Below are 20,960 nucleotides of genomic sequence, written 5' to 3' on the forward strand. Positions count from 1 at the left end.
GAAGAAGTCTTATAAGATGGTATATTTTATGTTGTACGTCTTAACCTAATTAAAAAAGAAATTCAAGCACAGACAAAACACATCTGTGGTGATAAAGATCAGAACGGGGTTAACTTTGGGGGCTACGACAAGAAGCGGATGTGGAGAGGCCAGCTGAGGGCTTGAAATGCTCTGTATTCTGATCAGATTTCACGTATGAACAGATGTTCAAATTCCTTGAGCTGTACACTTATGAGTTATTCGCTTTACTGTACGTAAGGTGTAGTGCAATAAAAATGTTTTAGGAGTTCCCGTCGTGGCGCAGTGGTTAACGAATCCAACTAGGGACCATGAGGTTGCGGGTTCGATCCCTGCCCTTGCTCAGTGGGTTAATGATCCGGCGTTGCCGTGAGCTGTGGTGTAGGTCGCAGACACGGCTCGGATCCCGTGTTGCTGTGGCTCTGGTGTAGGCCAGTGGCTACAGCTCCGATTCGACCCCTAGCCTGGGAACCTCCATATGCCGCGGGAGCGGCCCAAGAAATGGCAAAAAAAAAAAAAAAAAAAAAAATGTTTTAAACAGTAAAACAAAACAAAAACAAACCTTCCGGACTCCTCCCAGGCTAGGTGACCCTGAGTGTCGTATTCCTAGTTCCCAGAGGACTATGCTGGTACCTGGGGGGCGAGGTGCACTGTTTGCTACTGCTCGCCTTCCCCACCTGTGGACAATACCTGCTGAAGACTTTGGCAATGACTCAAAATGGAAAGGAGATGTTTTGAGTAGGTGGTAGGTGGGTCACAGGTGCAGTGCACACCTGGCCCCCTTCTGGAAACTGCACCCTGGGCAGCCACCCACTCTGCCCTCTATCACCTTGGAGAAGGGGGCGCTGACCCTCCCCTTAACTCCAGGTACCCAGGTGACCCTGGTCAGGTCACGAGAGCTCACACTCCTGGGTTTGGGGTGCTGCGACTTTTTCTTTTTTCTTTTTTTTTTTTTTGTCTTTTTGCCTTTTCTAGGGCCGCTCCCGAGGCATATGGAGGTTCCCAGGCTAGGGGTCGAATTGGAGCGGTAGCCGCCGGCCTACGCCAGAGCCACAGCAACGCAGGATCCGAGCCAAGTCTGAGGCCTACACCACAGCTCACGGCAACGCCGGATCGTTAACCCGCTGAGCGAGGCCAGGGATCGAACCCACAACCTCATGGTTCCTAGGCGGATTTGTTAACCACTGAGTCAAGACAGGAGCTCTGACTATTATTACTATTATTTTTTTGTCTTTTTGTCTTTTTCTAGGGCTGCACCCATGGCATAGGAAGGTTCCCAGGCCAGGGGGCTAATCGGAGCTGTAGCTGCCAGCCTATGCCACAGCCACAGCAACACCAGATCCTTGACCCACTGAGTGAGGCCGGGAATCGAACCCTCAACCTCACGGTTCCTAGTCGGATTCGTTTCCGCTGAGCCACGACAGGAACTCCTGGGTGCTGCAACTTTCGAGGGAGCTCCCTGTGCTGGAAGAGTCTTCTTTCTCCAGGGAGGGGAAGCAATAATGCCCAAGGGCAATCAAGCAGAGCCAAGGCCAGGAGCGGGAGACAGAGGCCTGCAGACTTGGGGTGTCCTGGGACCCAACAGGGTGGAAAGAACCCAGAAGGTGCACTCGGGCTTTTCCACCCTGGAGCTCATGAGGCCAGTTTGGGATGGATTTCTCTCCTCCGAACCTCCCAGAGCCCTGAACTATTTATTTCCCTGACACCCCTCCAGCCCTATGCTGTATTTCCAACTACAGATGATGGCATCCTGTAGGTGCCCTTAACAAGTACCCACGAACTAGGATGTAGGTGCCAGAGTCTTCCTCAGGGATGGGTATGAACCAGGGGCCACGTACGGAAGGGCCACCCCACACGCCATGAGTGAGTGATGTTTGTTTTTGCAGCCAAGCCCCAAAGAACAAACATTCATCTTTTCCTTCTTTTTTTTTTTTTTTTTTTTTTTTTTTTTGTCTTTTGTCCTTTTAGGGCCACACCAGCAGCATATGGAGGTCCCCAGGCTAGGGGTCTAATCTGAGCTACAGCTGCCAGCCTATCTATGCCAGAGCCACAGCAACGCCAGATCCGAGCCATGTCTGTGACCTACACCACAGCTCACGGCAACGCTGGATCCTTAACCCACTGAGCAAGGCCAGGGATGGAACCCGAAACCTCATGGTTCCTAGTTGTATTTGTTTCCACTGCGCCATGGCAGAACTCCCATTCATCTTTTCACAGACGACACTTCACAGTACGACACTTCAAACAAAAAGTAAAGTGAAGTGTGGCTGAGGGAGGAGCGTGATGCAGTAATACAACTTACTGAACAGCACTGTCTTAAGAAACATGAACCTGGGGTCACAGGATTTTAGGTAGCCCAGCCTATGAGCCCCATGTTGTAGGTGCTCCATGTCGGCTGTCCTAACACACATACACACAGAGACACACAGGCAGCACCCTGACCAGGGCCACTAGTCATGTCAGCATGTGCTTGGGGGCACCACACAGCTGTACGCTCCACCCCATAGGACAAGGTAAATGTTTGCACAAACAAGAGGGGAAGATTTTTCTTTTCTTTCTTTTTCTTTTCTTTTTTTTTTTTTTTTTTTTTTTTTTGCTTTTTTAGGGCCACACCCATGGCACATGGAGGTTCCAGGCTAGGGGTTGAATCAGAGCTATAGCTGCGGGCCTACCCACAGCCACAGAAACGCCAGATCCTAGCTACATCTGAGACCTACACCACAGCTCACAGCAATGCTGGATCCTTAACCCACTGAGCAAGGCCAGGGATTGAAACTGCATCCTCATAGATCCTAGTCAGATACGTTTCCGCTGCACCATGAAAAGAACTCTAAGAGGGCAGTTTCTTGGGAAATGGAACCTATAAGCAGCCATGGAACAGATCCCGTAATCTCTTGGTAAATGGAAGCCAATTATCATCCTATCTGCCTGCTGATAAAGGCTGTTTTCTTTTCCAGTTAATGGACCTAATAGAGGGGAAACAGTTTACATAATGGCCATTCCCTGTCAACCCTGACCCAACTGGCTGCTGTATGTTTCTCCCCGCTGCAGGTCCTTCTGTATGTAAGCCTTTCAGACACACTCTGGTCATTGCAATCCTGTGCTGCAGCCTCTATGGGTCAGACACCCACTTCCTGAAAGATTCGGAATAGTCTATGGGCAATCACTGTCCTTGGTCATTGCAGACAGTATGCTGCCTACCACCTGTGGCCAACTGCATGTGCAGTGACTTAAAACAAACAGGCACTCCCTCGGCTAAGAGGGTGCACTTGGGTAACACTCTTACCCCAAAGCCTTGTGTTCCTAACACACGGAGCCCAGCACAGTGCTCGCATTTACTCAATTATCTGCTGGGTGAGTGAATTAATTCTGCTCTGGCTACACTCCTCATCCTATTCCCCATGCCTAGCAAACTCCTCTGCATCCTTCAAAGCCCATCCTAAATGTCCTGGCCTCACCTCCCCAATGTTAACTGCTCTGTCATGCACTGAACACTCTGTGGTTCCTGCTGTGCTGGGAGGGGCTGCTTCCCACTCAGCTTCCCCGGGCTAGCCTGGCATCCTTGGAAGGCAAGGGCCTGGGTCACACTTACTTGTCTGTGCCTACCAAAGAGCCAGAGGTATACACGTAAAGACAGGAATGTCTTCCTGCCCTTTAGGCATCATATACCCAGGAGCAGGAGTGCACCCCTTCTGTCATTGTATGCCTCATTCCTCAAGCGGGAAGATGCCCAAGAGGCTCCTTGCCATGCCAAGCTAAGACACAGTCTAGCATGTGAGTTTGGATGTGTTACTAAACCTTCCTGGGCCTCAGTTTCCTCCTCTGTCACTACCTTCTGATGCTGGTGCTACTCAAGTGGGTCACCAGTGTTGCTAAGTATCATTCTCCCTGACAAGAAGTCAGATGGAGGTGACATCACTTGGCCCTATTGAGCAGGCCTCCCCAGCTCCCATGACTCACCATTTAGCCTGCACGCCTCCAGGCTGGGGCCTCCAAGCAGGCTGAGGATTGGTCTGTGGCATCCAGCCCGACTCTGCCTCTTCCAGGTTCATCTCTCCCCAAATTTGGCTAGCAGCACCCCACTACGCATCAAATGATGGTAGTTTAGGAAGTGCCTGCTTTCCACCAAGCACTCAGCCGTGCCCATTACAGCTGGCAGCACAGTCTCCAACTCCAGCATTCAGGGATAATCAACATTTGGCTCTGACCAATGTACTCCAGACAAAAGGGGCTCACATGCTCCAAACCTGCCTGTTCTTCAAGGCCTGGCTCTTATGCATCCCATCACTACGGGGAGGCTAAAGCAGCCACTGGCTAAGGTGAGAGCAGCAACGCTGCAAGCCACGTGCTCCCCCTCATCCCCTCCCCTCTCATGGCTACAGAGACCTGCCTGAAGCAGGAGAGGAACAGGGTCTCAAATAACCCCCCAGCTCTACACCACTCTGCCAGGTATTTCCAGGAGTGCCTGTCCCACAATCTCTAGGGACACTAGTGCATGAAGGAAACAGGGTGCATGATACTGAATCCTCTCACACAGATCATGCTTATGTTCTTAGCTATATACATATATTTTTTGGCCAAACCCCAGCATATGGAAGCTTCTGGGCCAGCAATCAAATCTGAGCCACAGCTGTGGCAACGCAGAATCCTTTACCTATTGTGCTAGGGCTGGGGATCAAACCTGTACCACCACAGAGACAATGCCAGATCCTTAACATGATGTGCCACAGCAGGAACTCCCTTAGCTATACTTTTATTTTGTTTTATTTTACTTTTTTTTTGCTTTTTAGGGCCACACCCGAGGCATATGGAGATTCCCAGGCTAGGAGTTGAATGGGAGCTACAGCTGCTGGCCTATGCCACAGGCACGGTAATGCAGGATCCGAGCCACGTCTGCAACCTACACCACAGTTCACGGCAATGCCAGATCCTCAACCCACTGAGCAAGGTCAGGGATTGAACCCGCAATCTCATGGTTACCAGTTGGATTATGCCACTGGTTTCCACTGTGCCACAATGAGAAGTCCTTATTTTACTTTTTTGACCACACTTGTGGCATGTGGAAGTTTCTGGGCCAGGGATCGAACCCGTGCCATAGCAGTGACCCAAGTCGCTGCAGTGACAATACCAGATCCATAACCTGCTGTGCCACCAGGGAACTCCAGCTGTACTTTGTTTTTTAGGGCGACACCACAGCACATGGAAGTTCCCAGGCCAGGGCTTGATTTTGAGCTGTAGTTGACAGCCTACTCCACAGCTAGCAACGCCAGATCCGAGACGCGTCTGCGACCGACACTGCAGTTCACAGCAACAGCAGATGCTTAACCCACTAAGTGAGGCCAGGGATCGAACTCACATCTTCATGGATACTAGTCAGGTTCAGTAGCGCAGAGCCACAACTCCTGTACTTTTAATTCTTTAATTTTTTGGGGGGGGATGGAGGGATTGTCCTCACTCACAGCATGCAGAAGTACTGCACGAACCCATGTCACAGCAGTGACAACACTGGATCCTTAACCTGCTGAGCCCCCAGACAACTTCTTTAATTCTTTAATTTTATATGAAGTTTTACATAACACTAATGAATTGATTAATTAATACTTAATTGAGGGAGTTCCTGTCCTGGATCAGTGGCTAAAGAATCCGACTAGCATCCATGAGGATTTGGGTTTGATCCTTGGCCTCGCTCAGTGGGTTAAGGATCCGGTGTTGTCGTGAGCTGTGTGTAGGTTGCAGGCATGGCTTGGATCTGGTGTTGCTGTGGCTGTGGTATAGGCCAGCAGTTGCAGCTCCGATTAGACCCCTAACCTGGGAACCTCCATATGCTGTGGGTGCAGCCCTAAAAAGACAAAAAAAAAAAAAAAATCTTAATTGAAACATACATATTCACTTTTCCAACTTATCCCATGGCAAAGGCATGCAGCCCAGAGATAAGAGCAATGGCTCTGACATCTGTCTGGAGCTCTGTGCTGGCAAGTTTCAATGGAAACTTTGATACAACTCACAAAATAGGTCTCCCATCCTGGTCCGCATCTCACAGCTGGGGAGACACAGGTGATCTGAGGCTCTGAGCTTGGGTTTACTGACTATAGCTTGCCCACAGCAGCCGGCCTTCGATGTGAGGCCCTCTCCTGCATCTCTTGCCAGCACCAAGGACTAGGTCCTTCAACTTAGTCTGTTCTCTGGACCCTCTCGTGCTCCCCAGCCCCTTGGCCATCTCTTGGGTCCCATGACATCCAGGCTCACAGACTTCCTCTGTTTTTTTTGTTTGTTTGTTTGTTTGTTTTTTGTCTTTTTGCTATTTCTTGGGCTGCTCCCACGGCATATGGAGGTTCCCAGGCTAGGGGTTGAATCGGAGCTGCAGCCACCGGCCTACACCAGAGCCACAGCAACGCTGGATCTGAGCCATGTCTGCAACCTACACCACAGCTCATGGCAACACCAGATCGTTAACCCACTGAGCAAGGGCAGGGACCGAACCCACAACCTCATGATTCCTAGTCGGACTTGCCAACCACTGCGCCACAACGGGAACTCCCAGACGTCCTCTGTTCACAACACTTTGCCACCTGGCTAACTCCTTGCTGGCTCTCATGTCTCCAGGAGCTTTCCTAGCCCCTGGAATTAACACCCCCAGCCTCTGCTCAGGATCAATCAATTATAACACCCCCAATCATTTGGGGAAGGTCTGATCCATGTCCATGTCCCCTATCTTTCTGAGTCTGTGTTTCTGCCTTCTCTGCATGGTGGGATTGTATGGACTATGGAACAACTATGTTGTAAGGCTTCAACTTTGTGCCACTCTTGGAGGCAGTGCTGGTGGTGGTGTTCCAGGATGCTGTATATACATTTATGGCAAACAGTGGCTGAAAGCATGGTGCTATGGGTGACTTGTTTGAAGGAGGACAAGAATCTAGATTCAGGACAACCTAGGTCTGTTCCAGCTTCCCCGTGTTCTCCATATATTCTTTGAGAAAAGGCCCCTGAAGCCTGGAACACCCTGAAACTGGGATGATCTTGGAGTTCCTGTTGTGGTGCAGCAGAAACAAATCCAACTAGGAACCATGAGGTTGCGGGTTCGATCCCTGGCCTCGCCCAGTGGGTTAAGGAGCTGGTGTTGCCGTGAGCTGTGGTGTAGGTCGCAGACGTGGCTCACATCTGGTGTTGCTATGGCTGTGGCCGGCAGCTGTAGCTCCAATTAGACCCTAGCCTAGGAACCTCCATATGCTGCAGGTGTGGCCCTAAAAAGCAAAAAAAAAAATCTGGGATGATATAAAACCAAGCTCATAGCTTGGTAAGCACATGCCAAGGGGAGGCAAGGAGCAAAAAGAAGACATAACGTTCATTTGTCCAGGTCCTTGATAGCTCTGAGCAGATGCCACCATTTTCCAGCAGGGAGGCGGGTGAGCAAGGGAGTCAACAGAGGCTCCACACATACGCCATCTGGAGGGGCTGGGAAGTGTGCGCTGACCTACCAGCCTCATCTCGTCCGAAACAGCAGAGGCAGCTGAATAAGCCCTTCCCTGAATAACGCCCTCACAGGAATGCAGGCTTCACAGCTGTAGGGGTTGAATGAGGTCTCCCCAAGTTTCTGGCCACCCAGAACCTCAGAAAGTGACCTTATTTGGAAATAGGGTTTTTGCAGGTGTAATGAGTTAAGGATATCAGGATGAGATCATCTTGGATTTGATGGGTGTCCAACGATAGATGTCCTTTTAAGAGGACACACACACACACAGGAAAGAAGGCCATTTGGAGACGGAGGCGGGGATTATGGTGATGTGGTCGCAAGCCAAAGAACTCAAGGACTGCTGGCAGCCACCAGAGCCATGGAAAGATTCTCCTTCAGGGGCCCCAGTAGGAACCACCTCTGCTATCTTGGTTTTGGCTGCTGTGACAAAATACCACAGACTGGTACAACAGAGATGTATCTCTCACAGTTCTGGAGGCCGGGAAGTCTAAGATCAGGGTGCCAGCAGATTTGGTATCTGTTCAGAATGCTCTTCCTGGTTCACAGATGGCCACTTTTCTGTGTCTTCACATAGCAGAAGGGGTGAGGGAATTCTCTGAGGCCTTGTTCATTCATGACAGCTCCACCCTCATAACCCAATCACTGGCCCAAACCCCACCTCCTAATACCATCGCACTGGGGATTAAGTTTCAACATATGGATATTAGAAGAGACACAAGCATTCATTCAGCCTATAGTACCTACAAACACCTTGATTTTTACTTTTTTTAATTTATTTTTATTTTGTCTTTTGAGGGCTGCACCCGTGGCACATGGAGGTTCCCAGGCTAGGGGTCTAATCGGACCCACTGGCCTACACCACAGCCACAGCAATGCCAGATCCGAGCTGCATCTGCAACCTATACCACAGCTCAGGGCACACCAGATCCTTAATCCACTCATAGAGGCCAGGGATCGAACCCGCAACCACATGGTTCCTAGTCAGATTCGTTTCCACCGCGCCACAATGGGAACTCCTTGATTTTTATTTTTATTTTACTTTGTGGCAGCATCTGTAGCATATGCAAGTTCCTGGGCCAGGGACTGAAACTGAGCCACAGCTTCAACTCATGCTGCAGCTGTAGCAAAGCTGGATCCTTCTAAGCCACTGTGCTGGGCTGGGGATCGAACCCCACATCTCTGTAGCGACCTGAGACACTGCAGTCAGATTCTTAACCCACTGCGCCACAGTGGGAACTCCCAACACCTTGATTTTCAACTTACGAATTCCACAACAGTGACAGAATAAAAATTTGTTGTTCTAAGCCACCCAGTTTGTGGTAATTTGTTATGGCAGCCCCAGGACTTTAATACAGCAGGAGTCTGAAACCAAACCTCCCAAGTGTGTGCTGTCCCTTGCCTAGTGATCAGTTCATGACCACCACTCTCTAGATTTCATAGGCTGTCCTGCTGGCAGAGTTTCAACAGAAAACCTGGCTTCTCTTGATCTTTGCTGAGACTCTAGAACCCAAGCACTCAGCTCTAGCAAAGGGTATCCAGTAAAGAAAACAAATGGTGGAGTTCCTGCTCTGACACAACAGGATGGGCATCGTCTCTGCAGCACCAGGACACAGGTTCGATCCCCAGCCCAACACAGTGGGTTAAGGGATCCCACTGCCACAGCTGTGGTGTAGGTTGCAGCTGTGGCTCAGAGCTGATCCCTGGCCCAGGAACTCTATATGCTGTGGGGTGGCAAAAAAAAAAAAAAAAAAAAAAAAAAACAAATGTTGAGGCGTTCTCACTATGGCACAATGGGTTAAGAATCTGACTATAGCAGCTCAGGTTGCTGCAGAGGCATGGGTTCCATCCCTGGCCAGTGCTGTGTGTTAAAGGATCTGGTGTTGCCGCTTGCCAGTTGTGCCGGTTTGCAGCTGCAGCTTGGATTCAGTCCGTGGCCTGGGAACGTCCATATGCCAAAGGTGTGGTCATTTGAAAAAAAGAAAAAAGAAAACAAATGTTGACAAGCATATTTTATTTTATTTTTGTCTTTTGTCTTTTTAGGGCTCCACCTGAAGCACACGGAGGTTCCCAGGCTAGGGGTCTAATCGGAGCTGTAGCCGCCAGCCTACACCAGAGCCACAGCAATGCAGGATCCAAGCTGCGTCTGCGACCCATACCACAGCTCACAGCAACGCCAGATCCTTCTTAACCCACTGAGCAAGGCCAGGGATCGAACCAACAACCTCATGGTTCCTAGTCAGATTCGTTAACCACTGAGCCACGACGAGAACTCTGACAAGCATATTTTATTTTATTTTTATTTATTTATTTATTTATTTATTTTTATTTTCTTTTTTTTTGTTGTTGTTGTTGTTGTTGTTGTTGTTATTGTTGCTATTTCTTGGGCCGCTCCCGCGGCATATGGAAGTTCCCAGGCTAGGGGTCGAATGGGAGCTCCGGTTGCCAGCCTATACTACAGCCATAGCAACTCGGGATCCAAGCCGCATCTGCAACCTACACCACAGCTCACAGCTGGATACTTAACCCACTGAGTGAGGCCAGGGATGGAACCCACATCTTCATGGATACTAGGAGGATTCATTTCCACTATAATACAATGGGAATGCCAACACTCTACTTCTTAAACTGGGTGTTAGTTTCATTATTCTTTCTACCTTCTTTCTTTTCATGTGCACATTACATACTTTGATTATGAAGAAGTATTGCACACTAAAATAAAAATTACAATGCATTTTTTTTCTTTTTTTTGCTCTTGTAGGGCCGCACCCGCAGCATATGGAGGTTCCCAGGCTAGGGGTCAAATTGAAGCTACAGCTGCCAGCCTACACCACAGCCACAGCAATGCCCTGATCCTTATCCTTAACACTGGATCCTTAACCCACTGATCGAGACCAGGGATCGAACCCCCAACGTCATGGTTCCTAGTCAGATTCGTTTCCGCTGTGCCATGACAGGAACTCTGAAAATACAATGCATTTTTTAAAAATGCTGGCTGGCAAAACCCAAACAAGCTAACGGCTTTGATCACCTCAATATTCCTCTAATGTCTAATTACCAAAACAGAAGAGGAAAACAGAAAATGGGATGACACGTGGGAAAAGGCCTGCTGCCCCCCAGCTGATGCCCTCCACCTGGTACCAATAATGGGAAACCACTGACAGCTCAAGATGACTTCCCAAACAGATTTTACACCTGACTTGTCTCAATCTCATCTGACCCCCTCATTGTTCTGGCAGATGCAAGTGAAGAATGAGAAAAAAAATAACGGCCAATATCTCAGACCTTCCCTCCTGGGACTCCGGGTGATGCCTGCATCTTTTTCTTTAGAAAAGATGGCCTCCCCAAGAACATAAAATGGGAAAAAGAAAGTCTATTCAGCAAGCATTGCTGGGAAACCTGGACAGCTGCATGCAAAGCAATGAAACTAGAACACACCCTCACACCATGCACAAAAATAAACTCAAAATGGCTGAAAGACTTCAATATACGACAGGACACCATCAAACTCCTAGAAGAAAACATAGGCAAAACACTCTCTGACATCAACATCATGAATATTTTCTCAGGTCAGTCTCCCAAAGCAATAGAAATTAGAGCAAAAATAAACCCATGGGACCTTATCAAACTGAAAAGCTTTTGCACAGCAAAGGAAACCAAAAAGAAAACAAAAAGACAACCTACAGAATGGGAGAAAATAGTTTCAAATGATGCAACTGACAAGGGCTTAATCTCTAGAATATATAAACAACTTATACAACTCAACAGCAAAAAAACCAATCAATCAATGGAAAAATGGGCAAAAGACCTGAATAGACATTTCTCCAAAGAAGATATACAGATGGCCAACAAACACATGAAAAAATGCTCAACATTGCTGGTTATAAGAGAAATGCAAATCAAAACTACCATGAGATATCACCTCACACCAGTCAGAATGGCCATCATTCATAAATCCACAAATAACAAGTGCTGGAGGGGCTGTGGAGAAAAGGGAACCCTCCTGCACTGTTGGTGGGAATGTAAACTGGTACAGCCACTATGGAGAACAGTTTGGAGATACCTTAGAAATCTATACATAGAACTTCCATATGACCCCGCAATCCCACTCTTGGGCATCTATCCAGACAAAGCTCTACTTAAAAGAGACATGTGCACCCGCATGTTCATTGCAGCACTATTCACAATAGCGAAGACATGGAAACAACGCAAATGTCCATCGACAGATGATTGGATTCAGAAGATGTGGTATATATACACAATGGAATACTACTCAGCCATAAAAAAGAATGACATAATGCCATTTGCAGCAACATGGATGGAACTAGAGAATCTCATACTGAGTGAAATGAGCCAGAAAGACAAAGACAAATACCATATGATATCACTTATAACTGGAATCTATCCAGCACAAATGAACATCTCCTTAGAAAAGAAAATCATGGACTTGGAGAAGAGACTTGTGGCTGCCTGATGGGAGGGGGAGGGAGTGGGAGGGATCGGGAGCTTGGGCTTATCAGACACAACTTAGAATAGATTTACAAGGAGATCCTGCTGAATAGCATTGAGAACTTTGTCTAGATACTCATATTGCAACAGAAGAAAGGGTGGGGGAAAAATGTAATTGTAATGTATACATGTAAGGATAATCTGACCCCCTTGCTGTACAGTGGGAAAATAAAAAAAAAAAAAAAAAAGAAAAGATGGCCTCCCCCACCTCTCCCCAACCCCTTCACCCCCTGTCCCATAACCCCAAGGTTTCCTTCAAAGCTTGGCAGAGGAGGGACTCAGATATTTCTAGGACTGAACTTTAGACCTCGAAAGAGAAACAGAAATCTAATATTTCATCACCATGCCACAGGCCAGAACACCTAAGAGATACGTAGGAAGACTGGAGAGACCAGAACACTTGATAACAACTGTCCTGGGCTCTGGGGGAGGAAACAGGCATTCCAACTTCACAGCTGAGAGAATACGGATGACAGCACAGATTCCACAGAGGAACATTAACCATTTAAATGGACATGTCCTTTGGCCTGGCCACTCCTGGGAAGTTGCTGCAGTTGGATGTTAAACTCCATGAAGACAGAGAGGACTGAGCGCTGCTGGAGCCCCATACATGTTCACTATGTAGTTATTTGCTCCTGCAAGGTTCTATCTATTCATTGCATCTTGGTTTGTAAAAGCAGACTAAGAGTGACAACTTAAAAAGCTGCCAGCAAGGGAGTAGTTATAAAATCATCCACCCTTTTGATAAAATCTTATACAAATTTACCAGTGGTTTAAAAGGGGTGGTGAGGGGGGATATACACCCCTCCCCTAGAGCCATTAGACTATCTCTGGAAGGGAACATTATTAGATAGGAGGAATTATTAACAATGAGGGCCCCCAGAGGGGGATGGGGTACAGCCCTATGGAGAGACCTGCGAGGTTTTTACTCCTATGTACTGTTTGATTTTATTTATTTTTTTTACTAAGTACATCAATTACTTTGTCAAAGTTTATTCATATATTCACAATGTGTTTGTATACACAACATATGCACATACATACATATATAAAATGTGTGTATGTGTATATATGTACATCTACATATATATACATATACATACACATACAAACACAAACACGCACACAATTTAAATGACTCCTTTTGAACTTGGACAGAAAACCCCGATGGCTTCAGTTTCCACAGGAGAAGCTGAAGGTGAAAAAACCCTCCAGAACATTCCAGCATCATCTTTGCAGGGGAAGCCAGGAGAGAGGTAAGAAATATTATGCAAGCATTACAGGAAACAGCACATTACTGCTTTTTTGACAACAAAACCTTCTTCCTTGTTGTACACTTGCAAATCACACACCAGAGAACTTGAAAAGTTCCAGAAAAATCTTTATCCCCAGCACCATGCCAGGCTCCAGTTTTGTAGTTATCTCTAAGCAGCTGAAACATTAGCTTTCTCACTGTGAAGAGTGTTTCCTTACTCTCTTGGTTCATCAGCTTCCAGGACCCAAGGAGCTCCCCCTGGTCAGCGAGGGGTCTGCAAGATCTGGCCAGGCAAGTCCCCACCCCTACCCCCACGCGACCCTATCCGCTGGGCCAGTGGCACTTTGGGTGTTGAAGCCCAGTTCCAACAACGCCCCGCCTCCACTAGCTACAGGGCTCTGAGACACATGCTCAGCAAACGACTGGGGCCACCCCTTCCAGCTCAGTCTTTCCGGACCTAGTCAAAGTCATGACTCCTAAGGAACAGCTGCAAGGAGGGTGGGGGGTCCCCTCCCCTGCCAACTCCACAAAGATGAACACAACAGATGGGCAAAAATGGGGTTGGCCCACAGAGAAGGGTCAGCAGCCATGCTCAGGAAGGTGTGGGCAATGCCTCCCCAATTAAATCGCTTTAGATTTGTTGCTGGTAAAAAGGAGATAATTCCGGTTTGTCTGGCTGAAGGGATTATTCTAAGCCCGGAAATCACTTTATAGACCGCCATAAATGAAAAAATATCTGGGTAGGCTTTTCTTGGGGATTGTGTGTGTGGAGGGTGCAGTGATCCTGAGATAGCAAAGCTTGGGTGAATGTTGGAAAACCTGGGGAAATTGGGAAGGACTAGGGAGGGGGCACAAATACACCTGTGTCTGAACGGAAGTAAGGGTGGGTGCACAGACTAGGGATGTGCGAGTGATGAGAGGGCTGCAAGGGGCAGAGGGCAAGTGTGTGCATGTGTTGGGGGAGTACCTGAGGGCAATGACCCAGATTACTTAAGGGAGGGAGCAGTGAGAGGGTCATAGTCCTGGGTATGAGAAAGCTGGTGAGGAGATAGGAACGGGTCTAGATGTGAATGGGGGACGGTAAGTTTGGGGTGACAGGCTCAGGTATGGGTGTGGAGGTACAAGCCCAGGTGTGGTATCGAGGGGGACGGAAAGGAGGGTGGAGACTACCCAGTGGTGTGGGGGTGTCATCAGGGACGGACTGAGACGACATGGGAGGCATTCGTGAGCAGGGGCGAGTGTCGGGTGTGTAAGGGGGAATATGAGTGGGAGCATAGACTCAGATGCGTGAGGGGGTGCAGGCTCAACTGTGCGGGGAGCCTGGGGGCATGGCCCCAAGGGGGTGGGGGATGTCAGCAAGGCGGACAGTCTTAGGTATGTAAGGGGAGATGTCAACGAGAATGGATGTGATGTCAGGTGTGTGGGGGCTGACAGTGAGTCTCACATCCGGCTGGGGGCCCTCAGGGGATACCAGACGCGGGACGTGGAGGTCGGGAGGGTGGGCTTTAACCTCTTCCAGTCCCGGTGATGCTGCTGTCACGCCCCGCCTCGTCTGCCCTCGTTCCAGGCCCATGACAGAACTGTGCATCGCCCTAGGTCGGCCCGAAGGGCGCGGGCCCCCCTACGCCTGCGCCACCCCACGCCCCCCGTGCCCCCTCACCGGCTGGGAAGCGTCGCCGCCGCCGCTGCCGCCGCCACCTCCACCGCCACAGCCCCGCCTCGCGCACTCTCGGCGCGCGCCGCGGGAGGGATCCACGCTGTACTCCGATTGGCTGCCTGCTGGCCAACCATCTCTGAAGACGGCGGATATTGGTGAGCATGAAGCGGACGGGCAGCCCTTGCAGCCAATAACTGGGGGATAGAGGCGGGGCTGTTGGGAGAGGCTGCGGGTCCCGGGGGTGCCCTGCTGGGTGTGAGGAGCTGGGAGGCGAGGGCCTGTAGGCAGGCGAAGATTGGAGCCCTCGGAGAAGATGGGCAGCCCCAAGGACCAATCGCTTGGGAGAAAGGGCGGGGCTCCAAAGAAGCTGGCGCGACTGGCAGCGAGGAACGGAGGGCGTAGCCCGGAGGGCGACGGAGATTGGCTGCGAAGCCAAAGACAGGCAGGGCCGGCGGCCAGTCGCGAGGGCCGTGGGCGGTGCGCCCTGGACCAGACTTTGGAGCAAAGGAGGTGTAGAGTTTGGCCCTGAGCACTGTGGCCCGAGGTGGCCTTGGGAGTCTGGCGTAGGGTCCCCTCAGGCTGTGGCAAAGTCAGGCTCTCTGGCCACCCAGTGCAGAAGCAGGACCTCCAACTTGAGCGGCGAACTTGGCCACTAATAGGAAATACCCACTATTCCCCTGCAAAGGATACGGAGGGGGCAGAGAGTCTCGCTGGAAGTCACTCAGCTGTCCTCCACAGCTCCGGGTAATGGCAAAATGTGGAAATAGGTGGAATCTTACGTGCTTTGTGATCTTCTGGAAATGTTTGACTTCTCCGAGTACAAACTTGCTCCTCACAGGACTGAATGACATCCCTGTCAGGCCACTTCCCTGCTAAATCTTTGGTGAATTAACTGAATCCTAACCAGAATCCCATGAGGTCAAAGCGACTACTGGCTCCATTTTACAGAAACCAGAACACAGAGAGGTCAAATCCTTGCCCATGCTCACACAGCACTTCAGCAGGCCCAAAGTTGCCTGGTTTTTGGAAGTAGGGTAAGGCCGTGCCAAAGGACAGCCATGGGGGACCTGAGTGACACAGGTTTGAATACTTGTCCAGCCACTAGCTGACATTACAACAGATATGGTGTACGAGTCCCTGAGACCTTATGTTCTGAAGTAAAAGACTTTCTTTAGCCTCCCAAACTCAGTCTCAAAAAACTGACTCAAGAGTTAATGATTAGGAAATATTGTTACGGCTAAAAAACTAGTTAAAACAGGAGTTGCTGTTGTGGCTCAGTGGTTAATGAACCTGAGTAGTATCCATGAGGATGGAGCTTCAATCCCTGGCCTTTCTCAGTGGGTTAAGGATCCAGCATTGCTGTGGCTGTGGTGTAGGCCAGTAGCTACAGCTGCGATTTGACCCTAGGCTGAGAACCTCCATATGCTGCAGTGCGGCCATAAAAGACAAAAAGACCAAAAAAAAAAAAAAAAAGAAAAACAAAACTAGGAAAACAGTCTCCATTATATTATGTCCTACCTTGACCCACTAACTTATTACTAATGGTTACTTTCTTTTCTTCTTCTTCTTCTTTTTTTTTTTTTTGTCTTTTTTGTCTTTTCTAGGGCCGCTCCCACGGCATATGGAGGGTCCCAGGCTAGGGGTCAAATTGGAGCTGTAGCTGCCGGCCTACACCAGAGCCACAGCAACGCCAGATCTGAGCCATGTCTTCGACCTACACCACAGCTCACGGCAGCAACGGATCCTTAACCCACTGAGCAAGGCCAGGGATTGAACCCGCAACCTCATAGTTCCTAGTCAGATTCATTAGTCACTGAGCCACGACAGAAACTCTAGTTAGAGTTATATTGCACCTGGTGTTTTCTTTTCATCTGAAACACTTCCTTAACACCCCCTTCCTTTTGTGAGCAATCTTCACTTCAGAGAGAAGGTCAAGGTTCAATAACCCCAAAGACCACCAGAGACTGTCACCAGACCACCTGACTCTGGCCTTGATGACTTTGAAATGATCTATGGAGGGAGAGGAACACAGGCACCCAAATCCTTACCAACAGCCCTGTTTTCTCAGGCTAAACCTATAAAACCCCTTGCTATCCCCTCTCAAGGCAGGACACAGTTTTGAGGGTGTTAGCCTACTGTGGCCTCCTCTGCCTCGCAAAGTAATAAAGCTGTTCTTTCTGCTTTGCCCAAAACTCTGTCTCCAAGTCTTAATTTGTGCTGGTGTACAGAGGCCACATTTCGGCTATTCAACCTTAGGCAATGCACTTGTGAACCTCAGTTTCCTCAAGGGACAATGATTCCTACACCTGATCTTTCCTCTCTGGGGCTGCTCCCCTGGGAGAACTTACATTCCAGCCATCACCTTGACCTTCTGGTGAAAGCATTTGACCCTGCACAGATCACATCTGGCCTGTGAGCCCCAGCTTTTCTGTGAGGTGTGGGGTCATGAGATTCTTTGCAGATAGTTAGGGAGACACTTGCAGTCCAGCACCAGGCTGTGTCACTGGCACCTCCCCAAAGCCTACCCTGTTCTCTGACTCACAAAGTGCACCCCTTTAATCTCTGGGGCATAGAGGATTACAAATATTCCCAGATACTGGCTCTTATTTCTTCTAGGTGTGGGCGGGTGTTGGTGGAAATCGAGTTAAGAACAAGAGAATCCTGGGAGGGAGCAAGGCTGAGCTAGACTGTAATAAGTGCTCACAGTTTAGATCTGGACAATCCCCCGGCTAAGTTCTCAATCCATAACTTTGCAAAGGGCCCATCTGAGGATACAATGAGGGCTCACAAGGGGAAGTCACTAGCTTGAGGTTACCATCAGATGCCTGATATTCCCATGATGTTCCCACCTGAGTCTCTGCTCAAATAGCTCCCAACTGTGGTTTGCTTCCCTGCAATTTCCAGGCCCTAGTCTCCATCCTGCCCTCTGGAGAAGAGATGGAAGCTGAGTCTGGTGAACACCTACTGGGTATCATATCCTTGCAGGGCTCAAATATCATCTTATGGAGTTCCTGCTGTGGCACAACAGGGTTGGCAGTGTCTTTGGAGCATTGGAACACAGGTTTGCTCCCTGGCCCAGTAGGTTAAGGATCCAGCATTGCCACAGATGCAACTTATGTATATCACAATTTCAGCACAGATCTGATCCCTGGCCAGGGAACTCCATATGCTGTGGGATGGCAAAAACAAACAAATAAAAATCCCAACCAAGAAACAAACAAAATCTCATGACCTGACTTCCAGAGAGGGGTGTTGGTGGCCCACCTTGCAGGTGGGAAAACTGAGTTTTGTGCAACAAGTGTCTCTTACTGGAAGGGCCCTGGGTTTGAATCCCTGCTCTTCTTGACTTGTTGATCATAGGACCTTTAGCAAGTGACTCAAACGCCCTGCTTCAGTTTCTCCAAGGAGCTTCCGGGGTTGATAGGAGCATTAATGAAATGAATGGAAGCAAACCACAACCGTGCTGATCTGCAGTGAGTGCTTGCTGAGTGTGGGCTGGATAAACTGTTCTTTTCCAGGGCCTCCGTTTCCCACTCTCTAAATAGCACTTGATGGAATGCGAGCAGAGAGACCAACTATGGGTGTGGTCTGCCACCCAAATAGGGAGATATTTATCCTGCAGGAGTCCTCACCTTCGGTGCTCACCTGTCAGGTCTTGTGAGGGAAGCGGCAAGCTCCTGGAAAGTCCCACAGTACCCCCGGGGACAGTGCCAACTGAGGCAAAGGTCAGGCAGTGGCCCAGCGCTGGGCTGCCTCTCCGGATGGTGCCAGAGGTGCTGGCTGGGCTCTGGCTTCTGTTCACTTGTCAGCAAGGTGGCACTGGCCAGTCTCCCAGCCATCTTCCAACAGTGGCAGGCTGTGCCTCTTGGCACCAGCAACTGACACCCTCCCACCATGGGCACCCCGGCTGTACTTGGTCAGGGTTTCCTGGGGGAGGGAGCGGGATCCCAGCTCTTCCCCATCCTCCTGGCTTCCCCTAGGCCAGACACTGATTCTCTGCCTTGCCCTGCCCCCGCCCCCAGTTTCTTCCACTTCTTGAGGATCCCAGGAATCATCTGACACGATGGCCACAAGCCAGGCCTGGGCACAGTGACAGGGCTTAATCAACCAAGGCTAGAGAGCCATTTGCCCAAGGTCAGGGCAATACTGGCAACAGAGGAGGGGCATGAAGGCAGGCCAAACTGGGTTCTCATCCCACTGCCACCCCTCAAATGCCTGCTGGTGAAGCTGTTTCTCATCTGGAAAATGGAGTTCACAGGCCCTGCCTCTCAGAGATGTGTTTTCAGTGAAGAGGTAACAGTGTTCCTTCCCAGGACCCTGGCTGGAGCGATACATCCTGGATGGACACCCTGGTCTCAATGGACAACATCAAGCCTGACTAGTTTCAAGGCAGTCCCACTCAGCCTCCCAGAGGCTCAGGGAGGTCAGGCCACTCCTCTAAAATCACACAGCAGTAGAGACATAACTGAAAGTCCTGGCTCCTCCCTTGTAGCGGTTTTCCCCTCAGCCCATGCTCCTGTGTTATCAACGATAGGACAACAAGTACTCCTTAGGGGAGTGTTGTGTGTGAGGCATCCCCTGAGCCAGGCTTTGCTGAGGGCTGTGGTCCTGGGCTGTGACACACTTAGCACATTTTCAGGTGAGGAGGCAGAGGCTCACTGGAAGTGGCAGAGGAAGGACTAGAACAAAGGCCTTCCTGGCATCAATGAAATGTCAGTGAAATGCGGGGTCTTCAGCTGGAAGGAGGGGGCCTCACCCAGCCTGGGCCAAAAAGGCCCTGACCCAAGCTCACTGAAGACACCCTCTGGCAAGCTGGGGAGGATTGATAAGAGCCACCCTTCCAGGAAGAAGCCTGCTGCTCTAGGAAGGCTGGAGCCCAGGGGAGGAGACAAGGGCTGCAGAGGTGGAGGCCTTCCCTCCAACTACCCTGTGTACTTATCCATTTATTCATGTGTATGTTCAAAAACATTTAAGGGGGAGTTCCTATCATGGCACAGTGGAAAGGAATCTGACTAGGAACCACGAGGTTGCAGGTTCCATCACTGGCTTTGCTCAGTGGGTTAAGGATCTCTCGTTGCCATGATCTGTGGTGTAGGTTGTGGATGCGCCTTGGATCCTGCATTGCTATGGCTGTGGTGTAGGCAGGTAGCTGTAGCTCTGATTTGACCCCTCACCTGGGAACCTCCATATGCCACAGGTGCGGCCCTAAAAAACATAACAAACAAACAAAAAAAACATTTATGGGGAAGCTGGAGCAGAGTGGGGAGGCAGAAGCCTGCCCACATGGAGCTCATGGGGGCGGGGAGCATAGGGCAGACAAACAAAAAGCACACAAGCCAGGCAACCTCAGATGGAGTTAGAGGTCAGAGATACAGCACAAATTGTAAGGGGAATGGGGTGTGAGGGCAAGGGAATGGTGGGGAAACCTCTCTGAGGAGGCAATGTGTGAGCTGGCACCTGGTGCCAGGAAGGAGTTAGCCATGGGGAGGGCTGGGGAAGGATGCTCCACGCAGGGCACAGCATGTGCCAAGGCCCTGAGGTCGGGGTAGGGGGAGGGCGGTAGCTGGTGTAACTGGAAATCTGACTAAAGGGGAGCATGGGGAAAATGAGGTTGGGAGGTAGGCAGGTCCTGGAGGACAGTTTGGTTTTATGGGGAGGGCAATGGGGAGCCACAGCAGATTGAGAGCAGAGTTGAGGCAGGAATTACAAACAGGGCTGGCACTTCTCAGGCTTCCCCAGAAATGGAAGCACCCCCATCCTGCCATGAGACAGATGAAGAAACATGAGGCTCACAGGGTCTGAGGATGGCTCTAAGGTCACAGGACTGATTCAAGGTCACATGGGTGGCCAACCTAGAAGTCAAGTCAGGGCCACCTGGAACAGATATAGGATCCTTCTACACATTGGCTGAGTCCCCAGTGAGGGAGGTCAGGCTGAGTGATCAGATCAGAGGTTCTCATCAGCCCCACTGAGCTAGCATGGCGCCCCTGCTGGGGGTAGGGGAGATTTTAACACCACAGGGAAGTGGGACCAGGGTGATGTTCCCGTAATAG

At 49.9% G+C, this 20,960-nt stretch overlaps 1 protein-coding gene and 1 long non-coding RNA gene across 16 annotated transcripts in view; one reads left to right on the plus strand and one right to left on the minus strand.

The window, feature by feature from the left end:
• The window catches only part of SLC25A42 (solute carrier family 25 member 42), a 57,550-nt gene extending 42,579 nt beyond the window's left edge, over window positions 1-14,971 (minus strand). For all 15 annotated transcript variants that reach the window (XR_014837394.1, XR_014837395.1, XM_085012267.1 and 12 more), the window contains exon 1: window positions 14,911-14,971. The gene's annotated coding sequence lies outside the window, so the exon portion shown is untranslated. The remainder of the gene's footprint in view (window positions 1-14,910) is intronic.
• LOC100511007 (uncharacterized) lies at window positions 14,268-16,380 on the plus strand. Its single transcript, NR_045043.1, is given in 2 exon segments — window positions 14,268-14,330; window positions 14,847-16,380. It is a non-coding gene; the product is annotated as an uncharacterized LOC100511007 (long non-coding RNA).
• The last annotated feature ends 4,580 nt before the right edge of the window (window positions 16,381-20,960 follow it).

Source organism: Sus scrofa, chromosome 2 (assembly GCF_054392235.1).
Source record: "Sus scrofa isolate SSC_HxYL_T2T_F1_AM1 chromosome 2, Sscrofa_HxYL_maternal_Yorkshire_Landrace_v2.0, whole genome shotgun sequence".
Taxonomy (NCBI): Eukaryota; Metazoa; Chordata; class Mammalia; order Artiodactyla; family Suidae; genus Sus; species Sus scrofa.